Below are 15,991 nucleotides of genomic sequence, written 5' to 3'. Positions count from 1 at the left end.
GCTCCTGGCGTTTTAATCTTACTCTGTGGTTTTGGTGGCAGTCAATTTAAGGTCATTTTGATCCACTTAGTGACAGGAATGGTTGTGCCTATATTGCATGTCTGAAGTAGCAGAAATTTCCTCAAGCAATATGAAATCAAAAAGGAAGGAATTTTTTGTCATTCTGCAATAGTCTACTTGGCGTGCTCTTCTAAGAGAGCATTCTAAGGCAACATTGTCCAAAAGAAGTTTCTACAATATGGAAAATCTTCTATAATCTGCATTCTTCAATACAGTAGCTAATAGTCACATGTAGCTATTGATCATAAGAAATGTGGAAAGGGTATTGGAAAAAATGAATTTTAAATTTCATTTACTTTTAATTAAATTTAAATTTGTATAGCCACATGTGGCTAGTGCTACTGTTTTGAACAATGCAACTCTAAAATGCTTACAGCACAAGTAGTCAGTAGAACCGTCAAATCAGAAACATCCATTACTTTTATTTCCCAATATTAATAAAATTAAAGGAAAAACACACAGATCAAAATCTGTAGTGTGCAATCCATGTTTCTGTTTATAGTAATGTTTATGTGTGAGTTGTCTCTGTGTGAGACATAGCAACTATAGGTCATCAAAAAGATAGAGTATCAGGCTTCCCTGGTGGTGCAGTGGTTGGGAGTCCGCCTGCTGATTCAGGGGACACGAGTTCGTGCCCTGGTCTGGGAAGATCCCACATGTGGCGGAGCGGCCGGACCCGTGAGCCATGGCCACTGAGCCTGGGCATCCAGAGCCTGTGCTCTGCAACAGGAGAGGCCACAACAGTGAGAGGCCCATGTACCACAAAAAAAAAAAAAATACATAGAGTATCAGGAAGAGTAAGAAAATGGCGGAAGAGTAAGACATGGAGATCACCTTCCTCCCCACAGATACATCAGAAATACCTCTACACATGGAAGTGCTCCTATAGAACAACCACTGAACACTGGCAGAAGACCTCAAACCTCCCAAAAGTCAAGAAACTCCCACATACCTGGGTAAAGCAAAAGAAAAAATAAACAACAGAAACAAAAGAATAGGGACGGGACCTGCACCAGTGGGAGGGAGCTGTGAAGGAGGAAAGGTTTCCACACACTAGGAAGCCCCTTCGCAGGTGGAGACTGCGGGTGGTAGAGGGGGGAAGCTGGGAAGCTTCGGAGCCGCAGAGGAGAGCACAGCAACAGGGGTGAGGAGGGCAAAGAGGAGAGATTCCAGCACAGAGGATAGGTGCCGACCAGTATTCACCAGCCCGAGAGGCATATCTGCTCACCCACCAGGGCAAGCGGGGGCTGGGGGCTGGGAGCTGAGGCTCGGGCTGCAGTTGGATGCAGGGAGAGGACTGGGGTTGGTGGCGTGGACATAACCTGAAGGGGTTAATGCACCATGGCTAGCCGGGAGGGAGTCTGAGGGAAAGTCTGGACCTGCCGAAGAGACAAGAGACTTTTTCTTCCCTCTTTGTTTCCTGGTGCGTGAGGACAGGGTATTAAAACTGCTGCTTAAAGGAGCTCCAGAGACGGGCGTGAACCGTGGCTAACAGCGCAGACCCCAGAGACGGGCATGAGACACTAAGGCTGCTGCTGCCGCCACCAAGAAGCCTGTGTGCAAGCACAAGTCACTATCCACACCACCCCTCCCAGGAGACTGTGCAGCCCGCCACTGCCAGGGTCCCGTGATCCAGCGACAACGGCCTCGGGAGAATGCACGGCACGCCCCAGGGTGGTGCAAAGTCACGCCGGCCTCTGCCGCCACAGGCTCACCCCGCACTCCGTACCCCTCCCTCCCCCCGGCCTGAGCGAGCCAGAGCCCCTGAATCAGTGGCTCCTTTAACCCCATCCTGCCTGAGCGAAGAACAGTCCTGTCCAGAGACTTACATGTAGAAGCGGGGCCAAATCCAAAGCTGAATGAAGGGAGCTGTGCGAACAAAGAAGAGAAAGGGATATTTCTCCCAGCAGCCTGAGGAGCAGCAGATTAAATCTCCACAATCAACTTGATGTACCCTGCATCTGTGGAATACCTGAATAGACAACGAATCACCCAAATTGAGGAGGTGGACTTTGGGAGCAAGATAGATTATTTTTTTCCCTTTTTCTCTTTTTGTGAGTGTGTATGTGTATGCTTCTGTGTGAGATTTTGTCTGTATAGCTGTGCCTTCACCACTTGTCGGAGGGTTCTGTCCGTCCTTTTTTTTTTTTTTACTTAAATTTTTTTAAATAATTATTTCTTATTTTTATCTTAATTTATTTTATTTTATACTCTTTCTTTATTTCTTTCTACTTTTTCTCCTTTATTCTGAGCCCTGAGGATGAAAGGCTCTTGATGCTCCAGCCAGGAGTCAGTGCTGTGCCTCTGAGGTGGGAGAGCCAACGTCAGAACACTGGACCAAAAGAGACCTCCCAGCTCCATGTAATACCAAATGGTGAAAATTTCCCAGAGATCTCTATCTCTGGTGAAGACCCAGCTTCACTCAATGACCAGCAAACTACAGTGCTGGACACCCTATGACAAACAACTATCAAGACAGGAACAGAGCCCCATCCATTAGCACAGAGGATGCATAAAATCATAATAAGGCCTCAGACACCCCAAAACACACCACCAGACATGGACCTGCCAAACAGAAAGGCAAGATCCAGCCTCATCCACCAGAACACAGGCACTAGTCCCCTCCACCAGGAAGCCTACACAACCCACTGAACCAAACATAGGGACTGCAGACAGACACCAAAAACAATGGGAACTACGAACCTGCAGCCTGCAAAAAGAAGACCCTAAACACAGTAAGATAAGCAAAAGGAGAAGACAGAAAAACACACAGCAGGTGAAGGAGCAAGGTAAAAACCCAACAGACCTAACAAATAAAGAGGAAATAGGCAGTCTACCTGAAAAAGAATTCAGAATAATGATAGTAAAGATGATCCAAAATCTTGGAAATAGAATACAGAAAATGCAAGAAACACTTAAGAAGGACCTAGAAGAACTACAGAGGAAACAAGCAATGATGAACAACACAATAAATGAAACTAAAAATATTCTAAAAGGGATCAATAACAGAATAACTGAGGCAGAAGAACGGATAAGTGACCTGGAAGATAAACTATTGGAAATAATTACTGCAGAGCAGAATAAAGAAAAAAGAATGAAAAGAACTGAGGACAGTCTCAGAGACCTCTGGGACAACATTAAATGCACCAACATTCGAATTATAGGGGTCCCAGAAGAAGAAGAGAAAAAGAAAGGGTATGAGAAAATATTTGAAGAGATTAGAGTTGAAAACTTCCCTTATATTGGAAAGGAAATAGTTAATCAAGTCCAGGAAGCACAGAGAGTCCCATACAGGATAAATCCAAGGAGAAACATACCAAGACACATATTAATCAAACTATCAAAAATTAAATACAAAGAAAACACATTAAAAGCAGCAAGGGAAAAACAACAAATAACACACAAGGGAATTCCCATAAGGTTAACAGCTGAGCTTTCAGCAGAAACTCTGCAAGTCAGAAGGAAGTGGCAGGACATATTTAAAGTGATGAAGGAGAAAAACCTACAACCAAGATTACTCTACCCAGCAAGGATATCATTCAGATTTGATGAAGAAATTAAACCCTTTACAGACAAGGAAAAGCTGAGAGAGTTCATCACCACCAAACCAGATTTACAACAAATGCTAAAGGAAATTCTCTAGGCAAGAAACACAAGAGAAGGAAAAGACCTACAATAACAAACCCAAAACAATTAAGAAAATGGGAATAGGAACATACATGTTGATAATTACCTTAAATGTAAATGGATTAAATGCTTCCACCAAAAGACACAGAGTGGCTGAATGGATACAAAAGCAAAACCCATATATATGCTGTCTACAAGAGACACACTTCAGGCCGAGGGACACTTACAGACAGAAAGTGAGGGGATGGAAAAAGATATTCCATTAAAATGGAAATAAAAAGAAAGCTGGAGTAGCAATTATCATATCAGACAAAAGAGACTTTAAAATAAAGGCTGTTACAAGAGACAAAGAAAGACACTACATAATGATCCAGGGATCTATCCAAGACGAAGATATAGCAATTGTAAATATTTATGCACCCAACATAGGAGCACCTCAATATATAAGGCAAATACTAACAGCCATAAAAGGGGAAATCAACAGTAACACATTCATAGTAAGGGACATTAACACCCCACTTTCACCAATGGAAAGATCAGCCAAAATGAAAATAAATAAGGAAACACAAGCTTTAAATGATACATTAAACAAGATGAACTTAATTGTTATTTATAGGACATTCCATGCAAAAACAACAGAATACATATTTTTCTGAAGTGCTCATGGAACATTCTCCAGGATACATCATAACTTGGGTCATAAATCAAGCCTTGGTAAGCTTAAGAAAACTGAAATTGTATCAAGTATCTTGGCCGACCACAAAGCTATGAGACTAGATATCAATTACAGGAAAAGATCTGTAAAAAATACAAACACATGGAGGCTAAACAATACACTACTTAATAACGAAGTGATCACTGAAGAAATCAAAGAGGGAATCAAAAAATACCTAGAAACAAGTGACAATGGAGACACGACGAACCAAAACCTATGGGATGCAGGAAAAGCAGTTCTAAGAGGGAAGTTTATAACAATACAATCCTACCTTAAGAAACAGGAAGCATCTTGAATAAACAACCTAACCTTGCACCTAAAGCAATTAGAGACAGAAGAAAAAAAAAAAAAAACCCAAAGTTAGAAGAAGGAAAGAAATCATATAGATCAGATCAGAAATAAATGAAAAAGAAATGAAGGAAACGATAGCAAAGATCAATAAAACTAAAAGCTGGTTCTTTGAGAAGATAAACAAAATTGATAAACTATTAGCCAGACTCATCAAGAAAAAAAGGGAGAAGACTCAAATCAATAGAATTAGAAATGAAAAAGGAGAAGTAACAACTGACACTGCAGAAATACAAAAGATCATGAGAGATTACTACAAGCAACTCTATGCCAATAACATGGACAACCTGGAAGAAATGGACAAATTCTTAGAAATGCACAACCTGCTGAGACTGAATCAGGAAGAAATAGAAAATATGAACAGACCAAACACAAGCACTGAAATTAAACTTGTGATTAAAAATCTTTCAACAAACAAAAGCCCAGGGCCAGATGGCTTCACAGTGAATTCTATCAAACATCTAGAGAAGAGCTAAAACCTATCCTTCTCAACATCTTCCAAAATATAGCAGAGGGAGGAACACTCCCAAAGCCATTTTACAAGGTCACCATCACCCTGATACCAAAACCAGACAAAGATGTCACCAAGAAGAAAACTATAGGCCAATATCACTGATGAACATAGATGCAAAAATCCTCAACAAAATACTAGCAAACAGAATCCAACAGCACATTAAAAGGATCATACACCATGATCAAGTGGGGTTTATTCCAGGAATGCAAGGATGCTTCAATATATGCAAATCAATCAACATGATACACCATACTAACAAACTGAAGGAGAAAAACCAAATGATCATCTCAATAGATGCAGAGAAGGGTTTTGACAAAATTCAACACGGATTTATGATAAAAACCCTCCAGAAAGTAGGCATAGAGGGAATTTTCCTCAACATAATAAAGGCCATATATGACAAACCCACAGCCAACATCGAACTCAATGGTGAAATACTGAAACCATTTCTACTAAGATCAGGAACAAGACAAGGTTACCCACTCTCACAACTCTTATTCAACATAGTTTCAGAAGTTTTAGCTATACCAATCAGAGAAGAAAAAGAAATAAAAGGAATCCAAATCAGAAAAGAAGAAGTAAAGCTGTCACTGTTTGCAGATGACATGATACTATACATAGATAATCCTAAAGATGCTACCAGAAAACTACTAGAGCTAATCAATGAATTTGGTAAAGTAGCAGGATACAAAATTAATGCACAGAAATCTCTTGCACTCCTATACACTAATGATGAAAAATCTGAAAGTGAAATCAAGAAAACACTCCCATTTACCATTGCAACAAAAAGAATAAAATATCTAGGAATAAACCTACCTAAGGAGAGAAAAGACCTGTATGCAGAAAATTATAAGGCATTGATGAAAGAAATTAAAGATGATACAAATAGATGGAGAGATATACCATGTTCTTGGATTGGAAGAATCAACATTGTGAAAATGACTCCACTACCCAAAGCAATCTACAGATTCAATGCAATCCCTATCAAACAACCACTGGCATTTTTCATAGAAGTAGAACAAAAAATTTCACAGTTTGTATGGAAACACGAAAGACACCGTATAGCCAAAGCAATCTTGAGAAAGAAAAACGGAGCTGGAGGAATCAGGCTCCCTAAGTTCAGACTATACTACAAAGCTACAGTAAACAAGACAGTATGGTACTGGCACAGGAACAGAAATATAGATCAATGGAACAGGATAGAAATCCCAGAGATAAACCCACCCACATATGATCACCTTATCTTTGATAAAGGAGGCAAGAGTATACAGTGGAGAAAAGACAGCCTCTTCAATAAGTGGTGCTGGGAAAACTGGACAGCTACATGTAAAAGAATGAAATTAGAGCACTCCTTAACACCATGCACAAAAATAAACTCAAAATGGATTAAAGACCTAAATGTAAGGCCAGACACTATAAAACTCTTACAGGAAAACATAGGCAGATTATTCTTTGACATATAGCACAGCAAGATTCTTTTTGACCCACCTCCTAGAGGAACGGAGATAAAAACAAATAGAAACAAATGGGACCTAATGAAACTTAAAAGCTTTTGCACAGCAAAGGAAACCATAAACAAGGCCAAAAGACAACCCTCAGAATGGGAGAATATATTTGCAAATGAAACAACTGACAAAGGATTAATCTCCAAAATTTACAAGCGGCTCATGCGGCTCAATAACAGAAAAAAAACAACCCAATCCAAAAATGGGCAGAAGACCTAAATAGACATTTCTCCAAAGAAGATATACAGATTGCCAACAAACACATGAAAGAATGCTCAACATCATTAATCATTAGAGAAATGCAAATCAAAAGTACAATGAGATATCATCTCACACCGGTCAGAATGGCCATCATCAAAAACTCTAGGAACAATAAATGCTGGAGAGGGTGTGAGAAAAGGGAACACTCCTGCACTGCTGGTGGGAATGTAAATTGATAGAGCCACTATGGAGAACAGTATGGAGTGTCCTTAACAAACCGAAAATAGAAGTACCATACGACCCAGCAATCCCACTACTGGGCATATACCCTGAGAAAACCATAATTCAAAAAGAGACATGTACCAAAATGTTCATTGCAGCTCTATTCACAGTAGCCAGGAGATGGAAGCAACCTAAGTGTCCATCATCGGATGAATGGATAAAGAAGATATGGCACATATATACAATGGAATATTACTTAGCCATAAAAAGAAATGAAATTGAGTTATTTGTAGTGAGGTGGATGGACCTAAGGTCTGTCATACAGAGTGAAGTAAGTCAGAAAGAGAAAAACAAATACCATATACTAATACATATATATGGAATCTAAGAAAAAAAAAAGGTCATGAAGAACCTATGGGTAAGATGGGAATGGAGGCACAGACCTACTAGAGAATGGACTTGAGAATGTGGGGAGGGGGAAGGGTAGGCTGTGACAAAGTGAGAGAGTGGCATGGACATATATACACTACCAAACGTAGAATAGGCAGCTAGTGGGAAGCAGCCGCATAGCACAGGGATATCAGCTCGGTGCTTTGTGACCACCTAGATGGGTGGGATAGTGAGGGTGGGAGGGAGGGAGATGCAAAAGGGAAGAGATAGGGGAACATGTGTATATGTATAACTGATTCACTCTGTTATAAAGCAGAAACTAACACACTATTGTAAAGCAATTATACTCCAATAAAGATGTTAAAAAAAAAAGTTAGAGTATCTAGTAGGCATCATGCCTGGCACTAGGTACAGGAGAAAATAGGAGAAATCAAGGTAAACAAAGTTGTGAAGAGCAACTTATAGCATCTGGGATGAATTGGTCATGAAATAAGAAACAAGACAATTAAGCAAAATTGTAATTAACTCACTAAAGTAAAATATTATATACTAAAAAGCAAAATGTTTAAATGATTTGGGGTTTCCTTCACTGACCACAAAACAATAAATGAAAACATAGAGTTAGTGAAAAGAAAGTCTAAATTCTGGACTTGTTTTGTGAGGATCTCCTATCCCTGTTCTTACATCCTACCAAATAAAGTTCAACATCCAGATCTTGATTGAATGTTTCTGGATCCTCGCGGGTCCAGCAGTCAACCCATTCAACAAAAATAAGGTCTTCCCAAACACTCCTGAAACTTAACTTTAGCCTGGATTGACTCAGGTTTAACTTTCAGTCATTTGTTTTCTTGTAGCTTTAGCATGCTGCAAAACAAAATTGAAATGTCAATAAAAAAACATATATTGCCAAATACACTGGAACCTTAAAAAGGTCACAGGGGAGAATTTGACAACTAGTGATAAAGTTAAATTTGAAGTACATAAGTACATACAATTAGCTGAAGTAAGTATAATTTACTTGTCAATATAACAGTCCTTAAAAAGATCACAAAATCAGGAGGTTATAAACTATTACACTAAAATTGAGTTATAATATTCTTTCTAAACATTAGCAGGGTAAATTGAACTGAATGAAGCAAATAAATGTACAATGTGGAGGAGGGACAAGGATGGACTGGGAATTTGGGGTTGGTAGATGCAAACTATTACATTTAGAATGGATAAACAACAAGGTTCTACTATATAGGACAGAGAACTATTTCCAATCTCCTAGGATAAACCATAATGGAAAAGAATATATTTTTTTAAAAGTCTATGTGTGTAAAACTGAGTCACTTTGCTGTACAGCAGAGATTGGCACAACATTGTAAATCAGTTATACTTCAATTTAAAAAAGAGAGAAATGTACAGATGTGAAAAAAAATGAAGAAAAAGTAAAATTTAATACAGGAAGAATAAGCTAGTTGAAAATATCAAAGCAAAATATCCAGACTCTAGCGAGAAATGAATTATTTGGTGTGATGTATCCATTATCTGATTTTGGATTTAAATACAAAGTAAAAATATGAGAAAACCTTTCACATCATAATGTATTCTCTTTGCAGATATCTGAATTGATTCTTACATGATATGATAAATATCTGTGAATAAAAAACCCACATGGCTTCTAGTTTTATCTTCTCAGCCAGTTATTAACAAATCTTTTCTAAAGTCCAACATTAAATGGATACCAAAAAACCTAGCTTCATTCATTTTGCTCTGAATGATGTTTAATAACTTTAAAGTTTTTTAACATGAAGATTTTTCTTATACTTTTGTTTAAATGCTATTTGATTTTACTTTATCTTATTAAATACCCTTAGTACACCCTTAATGTGTCTATGTATTTTTTGCCTGCTTTTTAAGTGATTTATTGAATTGATTTCTTTCTTTTTTTTTTTTTTTTTGTATTGAAGTAGGGTTAACTGCCAATGTTATATTAGTTTTGGGTGTACAAAACTGTGATTCCATACTTTTATAGATTATACAAAATACAAAATTATTACCCTATTACTGTGTACTTTACACTATATCATTCTGACTTATTTATTTTATAACTGATAGGTTGAAACTCTTAGACCCTTCACCTATTTCACACATCCCCTCACACATTACCCTCTGGCAACTACTAGATTGTTCTCTGTGTCTGTGAATCTATTTCTGTTTTATTATATTTGTTTGTTTTGTTTTTCAAGTTCCACATATAAATGAAAACATACAGTATTTGTCTTTCTCTGTGTGACTTATTTCACATAAATAAGGCCCTTTAGGCCCATCCGTGTTGTCAAAATGGTAAAATTTCATTCTTTTTTATGGCTAATAATAACCACATCTTCTTTATTTATTCATCTGTCAATGGACACTTAGGTTGCATCCATATTGTGGCTATTGTATTGAATAAATATTGCTGAAATGAACATAGGAGTGTATTATCTTTTCAAATTAGTGTTTTCATTTTTCAGATAAATACCCAGGAGTGGAATTCCTGGATTGTATGGCAGTTCTATTTCTTTGTTTGTTTGTTTCAACTGTCACTTTATTTCAAGATGGTTGAATTAATTAAAAATTTAAACTATAACTTGATAATCTTTAGTCTGGTACCACATTTTATTCAAAGCAAACTGCTTATTCAGAAATGATCATGGAGCAATTCAATGCAGAGTATGAAGGATGAGAGAAACATCTTACTGGCCAATAGACTGTTTTATTTCTTGCATTATATGAAACTCAAAATTTCATTTTTAGGAAAAGTCAACTCTAACTTCAGTAGCCAGCGATATACAAAGATTCTGTCACATAGGCTAGTTTCCATTTAGTCAGTCAAATATTTCTATCTCTCAGTTGAGATAGATGCATTTACAGAACTGGCTGTGCTTTAGCCTTCTTTGTGAGCAGCTTTAGATGTGCAATGCACTTGTCAATTGTCTCCTCCTCCTGTGCAGAGATGCTCTGCACCACATGCTTCTCCATCCAGTCTATCATGTGCTCTTGTTCCTTTTGACGCATCATATTCTGCACAGCGATATGATAGTCCAGGCAATTCTTTATCTCCTTTTATACTGTATGCAACCGTTCCCATTAAGTAACCTCCAAGGCCATAGCAATGTTATTCCTCTGGACATCAAAAAGGTAATGGAGCTTTTGAACCAGTGCCTGCTGTGACTTCTTCAGATGAATCGCATCCTGGATTTGTTTGATGGAAGACTGTTTTGCCTCTTCCAGTTGGGCAATTTTTGCTCATTGAGTTTATCAGCAAATTCCCCAATAGAGGCACCATATTTTTTAACTACATAGACAAGCAATGTTATTTTTGATATGGTGGAGAGAGTCTCTGGAATTATCACGTATATTTCTTTGGAGAGTAAATATAAGATAAGCCCAGTTCTGAGTATATAGGGTTCTGTTACACCAGTTTCAGGATAAAGGAACTGGAAGAACTCCTCAGGGATCAGCCCAAAATGAAATTTTCCTCCATATTCAGGAAGAAGTGGTAGAGGGGCAAGACTTGGCAGCCGTGTATGAAAGACCCTTGTTGCCTGTAATAACCCTGAAATGAGGAGGGTTGTGCTCTTCAGAGAGGGGGCTGCTGCAGTGGCAGCAGAAAGTACCACCCAGTAGCATCTACACAGCAGCCTTGGCGCCCCAGTAACAGTTCTATTATTAATTTTTGAGGAAACTCCATAACGTTTTCACAATTGAGTATGATGTTAGCTGTAGGGTTGTCATAAATGGACTTTATTATATTGATGTATGTTCCCTCTACACAATGTTTGTTGAGAGTTTTTTTTTATCATGAATGGATGTTGAATTTTATCAAATTCTTTTTCTGCATTTATTTAGATGATCATGTGATTTTTATCCTTTGTTTTGTTAATATGGTGTATTGCATTGATTGATTTGTGGATATTGCACCATCCTTGCATCTCTGAAATAAATCCCACTCGATGATGTATGAATCTTTTAATGTATTGTTGAATTTGGTTTGCTAATATTTTGTTGAAAATGTTTGTATCTATGTTCATTGGGGATACTGGCCTGTGATTTCTTTTCTTTTTTTTTTTTTTTTGGTAGGGTCTTTGGTTTTATTGTCAAGGTAATGCTGGATTTGTAGGATGAATTTGGGACTTCCCTGGTGGTGCAGTGGTTAAGAATCTATCTGCCAGTGCAGGGGACATGGGTTCGAGCCCTGGTCCTGGAAGATCCCACATGCTGTGGAGCAACTAAGCCTGTGTGCCACAACTGCTGAGCCTGCGCTCTAGAGCCCATGAAGCATAACTACTGAGCCCATGTGCCACAACTACTGAAGACAGCACTCCTAGCACCCTTGCTCCACGATAAGAGAATCCACATGATGAAAAGCCCTCACACCGCAACAAAGAGTAACCCCCACTCGCCACAACTAGAGAAAGCCCCTGTGCAGCAACAAAGACCCAATGCAGCCAATAAATAAATAAATAAAAGAAAAATTTTAAATATACATTATTTTAAAAATTATATGTTTTAAAAAAAGAATGAGTTGGAAGTGTTCCCTCCTCTTCAATTTTTTTAGAATTAGGTTGAGAAAAATATGTGTTAACTCTTCTCTTTAAATGTTTGGTAGATCTCCTGTGAAGCCATCTGGTTCTGAACTTTGGTTTATTGGGAATTTTTTGATTACGGATTCAATTTCAATACTAGATTTTCTATTTTTTCCTGATTCAGTTATGGAAGATTGTATGTTTCTAGAAATTTATCCATTTCTTCTAGGTTGTCCAATTCAATGGCATATAACTGTTGGTAGAATTTTCTTATGACTGTATTTCTGTGACATCAGTTGTAACTCCTCTTTCATTTCTAATTTTCTTTGCATTCTCTCTTTTTTTTCTTGATATGAGTCTGGCTAAAGGTTTATCAATTTTGTTTATCTTTTCAAAGAATCAGCTGTTAGTTTCATTGGTCTTTTCTATTGTTTTTGGTCTCTATTTTATTTATTTCCACTCTGATCTCTATTATTTCCTTTCTTCTACTAACTTTGGGCTTTGTTTTTTATTTGTTTGTTTTTTTCTAATTTCTTTAAGTGTAAATTTAAGTTGCTTATTTGAGATTTTTTTTCTTGTTTCTTGAGGTAGGCTTGTATAACTACAAACTTCCTTATTAAAACTGCTTTTACTGCATCCCATAGATTTTGGAAAGTTGTGTTTCTATTTTCATTCATCTCAAGGTATTTTTGATTTTCTCTTTAATTTCTTCATTGACCCATTTGTTTTTTAGTAGCATGCTGTTTAGTCTTCAAGTGTTTGAGGTTTTTCCAGTTTTCTTCCTGATATTGATTTCTACTTTCATAACATTGTTGTTGGAAAAGATGCTTGATATGATTTTAATCTCCTTAAATTTATTGAGACTTGTTTTGTGGCCTAGCATGTGATCTGTCCTGGAGTATCTTCCATGTGCACTTGAATAGAATGTATGTTCTGCTGTTTTGGATGGAATGTTCTGTAGATGTCTATTATGTCCATCTGGTCTAATGTGTCACTTAAGGCCAATGTTTCCTTACTGAGTTTCTGTCTGGATGATTTCTCCATTTTTGTAAGTGGAGTATTAAAGTCTCCTGCTATTATTACATACTGTCGATTTCACCCTTTGTGTCTGTTAATATTTGCTTTATGTATTTAGATGCTCCTGTATTATGTCCATATATGTTTACAAATGCTATATCCTCTTTATGGATTGACCTTTTTATCATGATGTAATGTCCTTTTGTTTTTTGTTATAGCCTTTGTTTTAAAGTCTACTTTGTCTGATAGGAGTATTGCTACCCCAGCTAGCTTTTTTTCATTTCCATTTACATAGAATATCTTTTTATATCCCCTCACTTTCAGTCCGTGTGTGTGTTTAGCTCTTAAGTGAGTCTCTCGTAGGCAGCATATAGATGGGTCTTCTTTTTTATCCATTCAGCTATCCTGTGTCATTTGATTGGGGCATTTAGTCCATTTACATTTAAAGTGATTATTGAAAAGTGTGTATTTATTGACCTTTTGTTACTTGTTTTCTGATTGTTTTTGCAGTTTTTCTCTGTTCTTTTCTTCTTTTTTTAGTCTCTTCCCTTGTGATTTGATGATTTTCTTTAATGTCATGTTTGGGCTCCTTTCTCTTTTTGTGTGTGTATGTATTGTAGGTTTTTGGGTTTTCGTTACCATGAGGTATGTTTATATCTATATGTAGATTTTTAAAAATGTATATATACATATGTAAATATACATATATATTTAAGCCAATAGTTGTTTAAATTCAAATGCATTCTAAATGCTCTACATTTTTTACTCCCCCATCCAACTTTTATTTTTTTATATCATATTTTATGTCTTCTTGTGTATCCCTTAACTACTTACTGCAGTTATAGTGATTTTATGACTTTTGTCTTTTAATCTTCCTACTAACTTTTTAAGTGGTTGATCTACTACCTTTGCTATATATTTGCTTTTACCGGCAAGATATTTTTCCTTTGCATATAAACATATTTCTTATTATGGCCTATTATTTTCCACTTAAAGAAGATCCTTTAACATTTCTTGTAAGGCCAGTTTAGTAGTGATGAACTCTTAGTTTTTCTTGTCTGGGAAACTCTTATCTCTCTTCAATTCTGAGCGATAACCTTGCCTGAATGATATCCTGTGTTGTAGGTATTTTTCTTTTCAGTATTTTAACTATATCATGCCATTCCCTTTTGGCCAGCAAAGTTTCTGCTGAAAAATCAGCTGATTGCCTTAAGGAGTTCCTTTGTATGTGACTCTTTGTTTTTCTCTTGCTGTCTTTAAAATTCTCTCTTTAACTTTAAATTTTGCCATTTAAATTATGATATGTCTTGGTGTGGATGTCTTTGGGTTCATCTTGTTTGAGACTCTCTGTGCTTCCTGGACCTGGATGTCTGTTTCCTAGTGCAGGTTAAGGAAATTGTTCACCATTAAGTCATCTCATATATTTTCTGCCCCTTTCTCTCTCTCTTCTCTTTCTGGAACTACTGTAATGTGAATGTTAATATTCTTGATGTTGTCCCTAAAGTCCCTTAAACTATCCTCATTTTTTCAAATTTTCTTTGTACTGTTCTGATTGGGTGATTTCTACTATACTCTCTTCCAGGTTGCTTATGCATTCTTCTCTATCATTTAATCTGCTTTTGATTACCTCTAACCTATTCTTCATTTTACTTATGGTATTTTTCAACTTTGATAAGTACTTTTTAAAACATTTTCTAATTTTCTGTTGAAATTCTCACTGTTCCCCAATTCTTCTTCCAAGTCAGTGAACATTTTTGTGGCAGTTCCTTTGAACTCTTTATCAGGTAAATTACTTATCTCCATATCATTAGTCCCCCCTGCTGCCCCTCCCAGGGGATTTATCTTGCTCTTTCACTTGTAACATATTCTTGTTTTCTCATTTTGTTTGACTTTTTGTGTTTCTTTCTATAAATTAGACAAAACAGTTACCTGTCCCAGTCTTGAAGATGTGTCCTTGTGTAGGAGCAACGCTATGTAGACTGAGTGTGTCTGGTGGCTTTAGAAAGAGTGCTGGAGCTAAAGCAAGCCCCAGCTGGGGCCTTTTCTGGTGCATGCCAAGGCCACCACCTTGGTGTGTCTGGGGAAGGGATCTGGAGCTAGAGGGCTTAAAGCCAAAGCCTGGCACAGGCTGGGGCTTCTCCTGGGGTGCATCCAGGTCTGCTGCCTTGGTGGAAGGTGACTAGAGCCAGAGCCCAGCATCAGCTGGGGCTTTTCCCATAGTGTGCTGGGAGCCACTACTTTGGCAGTGGTGTTGGAACCAGAGCCTAGTGTGGGCTGGGGTGCATGCTGGAATAGTCATGGAAGGCTGGTTAGAGTGTCAAGCACTTTTCAATCTGATGCCTGTGTGCTGGGACTCAGATCAAGTAAATTTGTGTGTGTGCCCTTTAAGAGTAGATACTTAGTTTTCTACAGCCCTCTGGCTCTCCTGGTCCTAAGCCCTGCTGGTTTTCAAAACCAGTTAGGGGGGAGTTGTCTTTCATGTACTGATCTCAGGGCTAGGGTGCCCATAGTGAACTCTAACCTCTCACTCCTTAGGGAGGATCTCCAAGTTTGAGATATCTCCTTTCACTTTATGTTGCCTACTGGGGGTATGGGTCTTGACTAAATTCCTTCTCTTCCCCTCGTACCTGTCTCAGTGTGTGTTTTTCTTTTCTTTATATCCTTAATTGTAGAACAGCTGTTCTGCTAGTCTTTAGATCATTCTCAGAGAGACTTTTTATATACTTACTTGTAGTTTTGATGTGTCAAAACTAGGAGGAGCTGAGCTCACAGTCTTCCTTCTCTACCATCTTGATCCTGCCTCAGTGTGTCTATGTTGAAATGCTAGGAGGACTAC

At 37.7% G+C, this 15,991-nt stretch overlaps 1 pseudogene across 1 annotated transcript in view; it reads right to left on the bottom strand.

The window, feature by feature from the left end:
* Window positions 1-10,477: 10,477 nt before the first annotated feature.
* The window catches only part of LOC307065337 (ATP synthase F(0) complex subunit B1, mitochondrial-like), a 69,621-nt pseudogene continuing 64,107 nt past the window's right edge, over window positions 10,478-15,991 (bottom strand). Inside the window, exon 3 of the transcript in view lies at window positions 10,478-11,275. The product of the transcript in view is annotated as an ATP synthase F(0) complex subunit B1, mitochondrial-like (transcript). The remainder of the gene's footprint in view (window positions 11,276-15,991) is intronic.

The sequence above is a fragment of the Hyperoodon ampullatus genome (assembly GCF_949752795.1).
Source record: "Hyperoodon ampullatus genome assembly, chromosome: 17".
Classification (NCBI taxonomy): domain Eukaryota; kingdom Metazoa; phylum Chordata; class Mammalia; order Artiodactyla; family Ziphiidae; genus Hyperoodon; species Hyperoodon ampullatus.
Note: the sequence above shows the minus strand (reverse complement) of the source record. Positions and strands in the feature narration are given on the sequence as shown.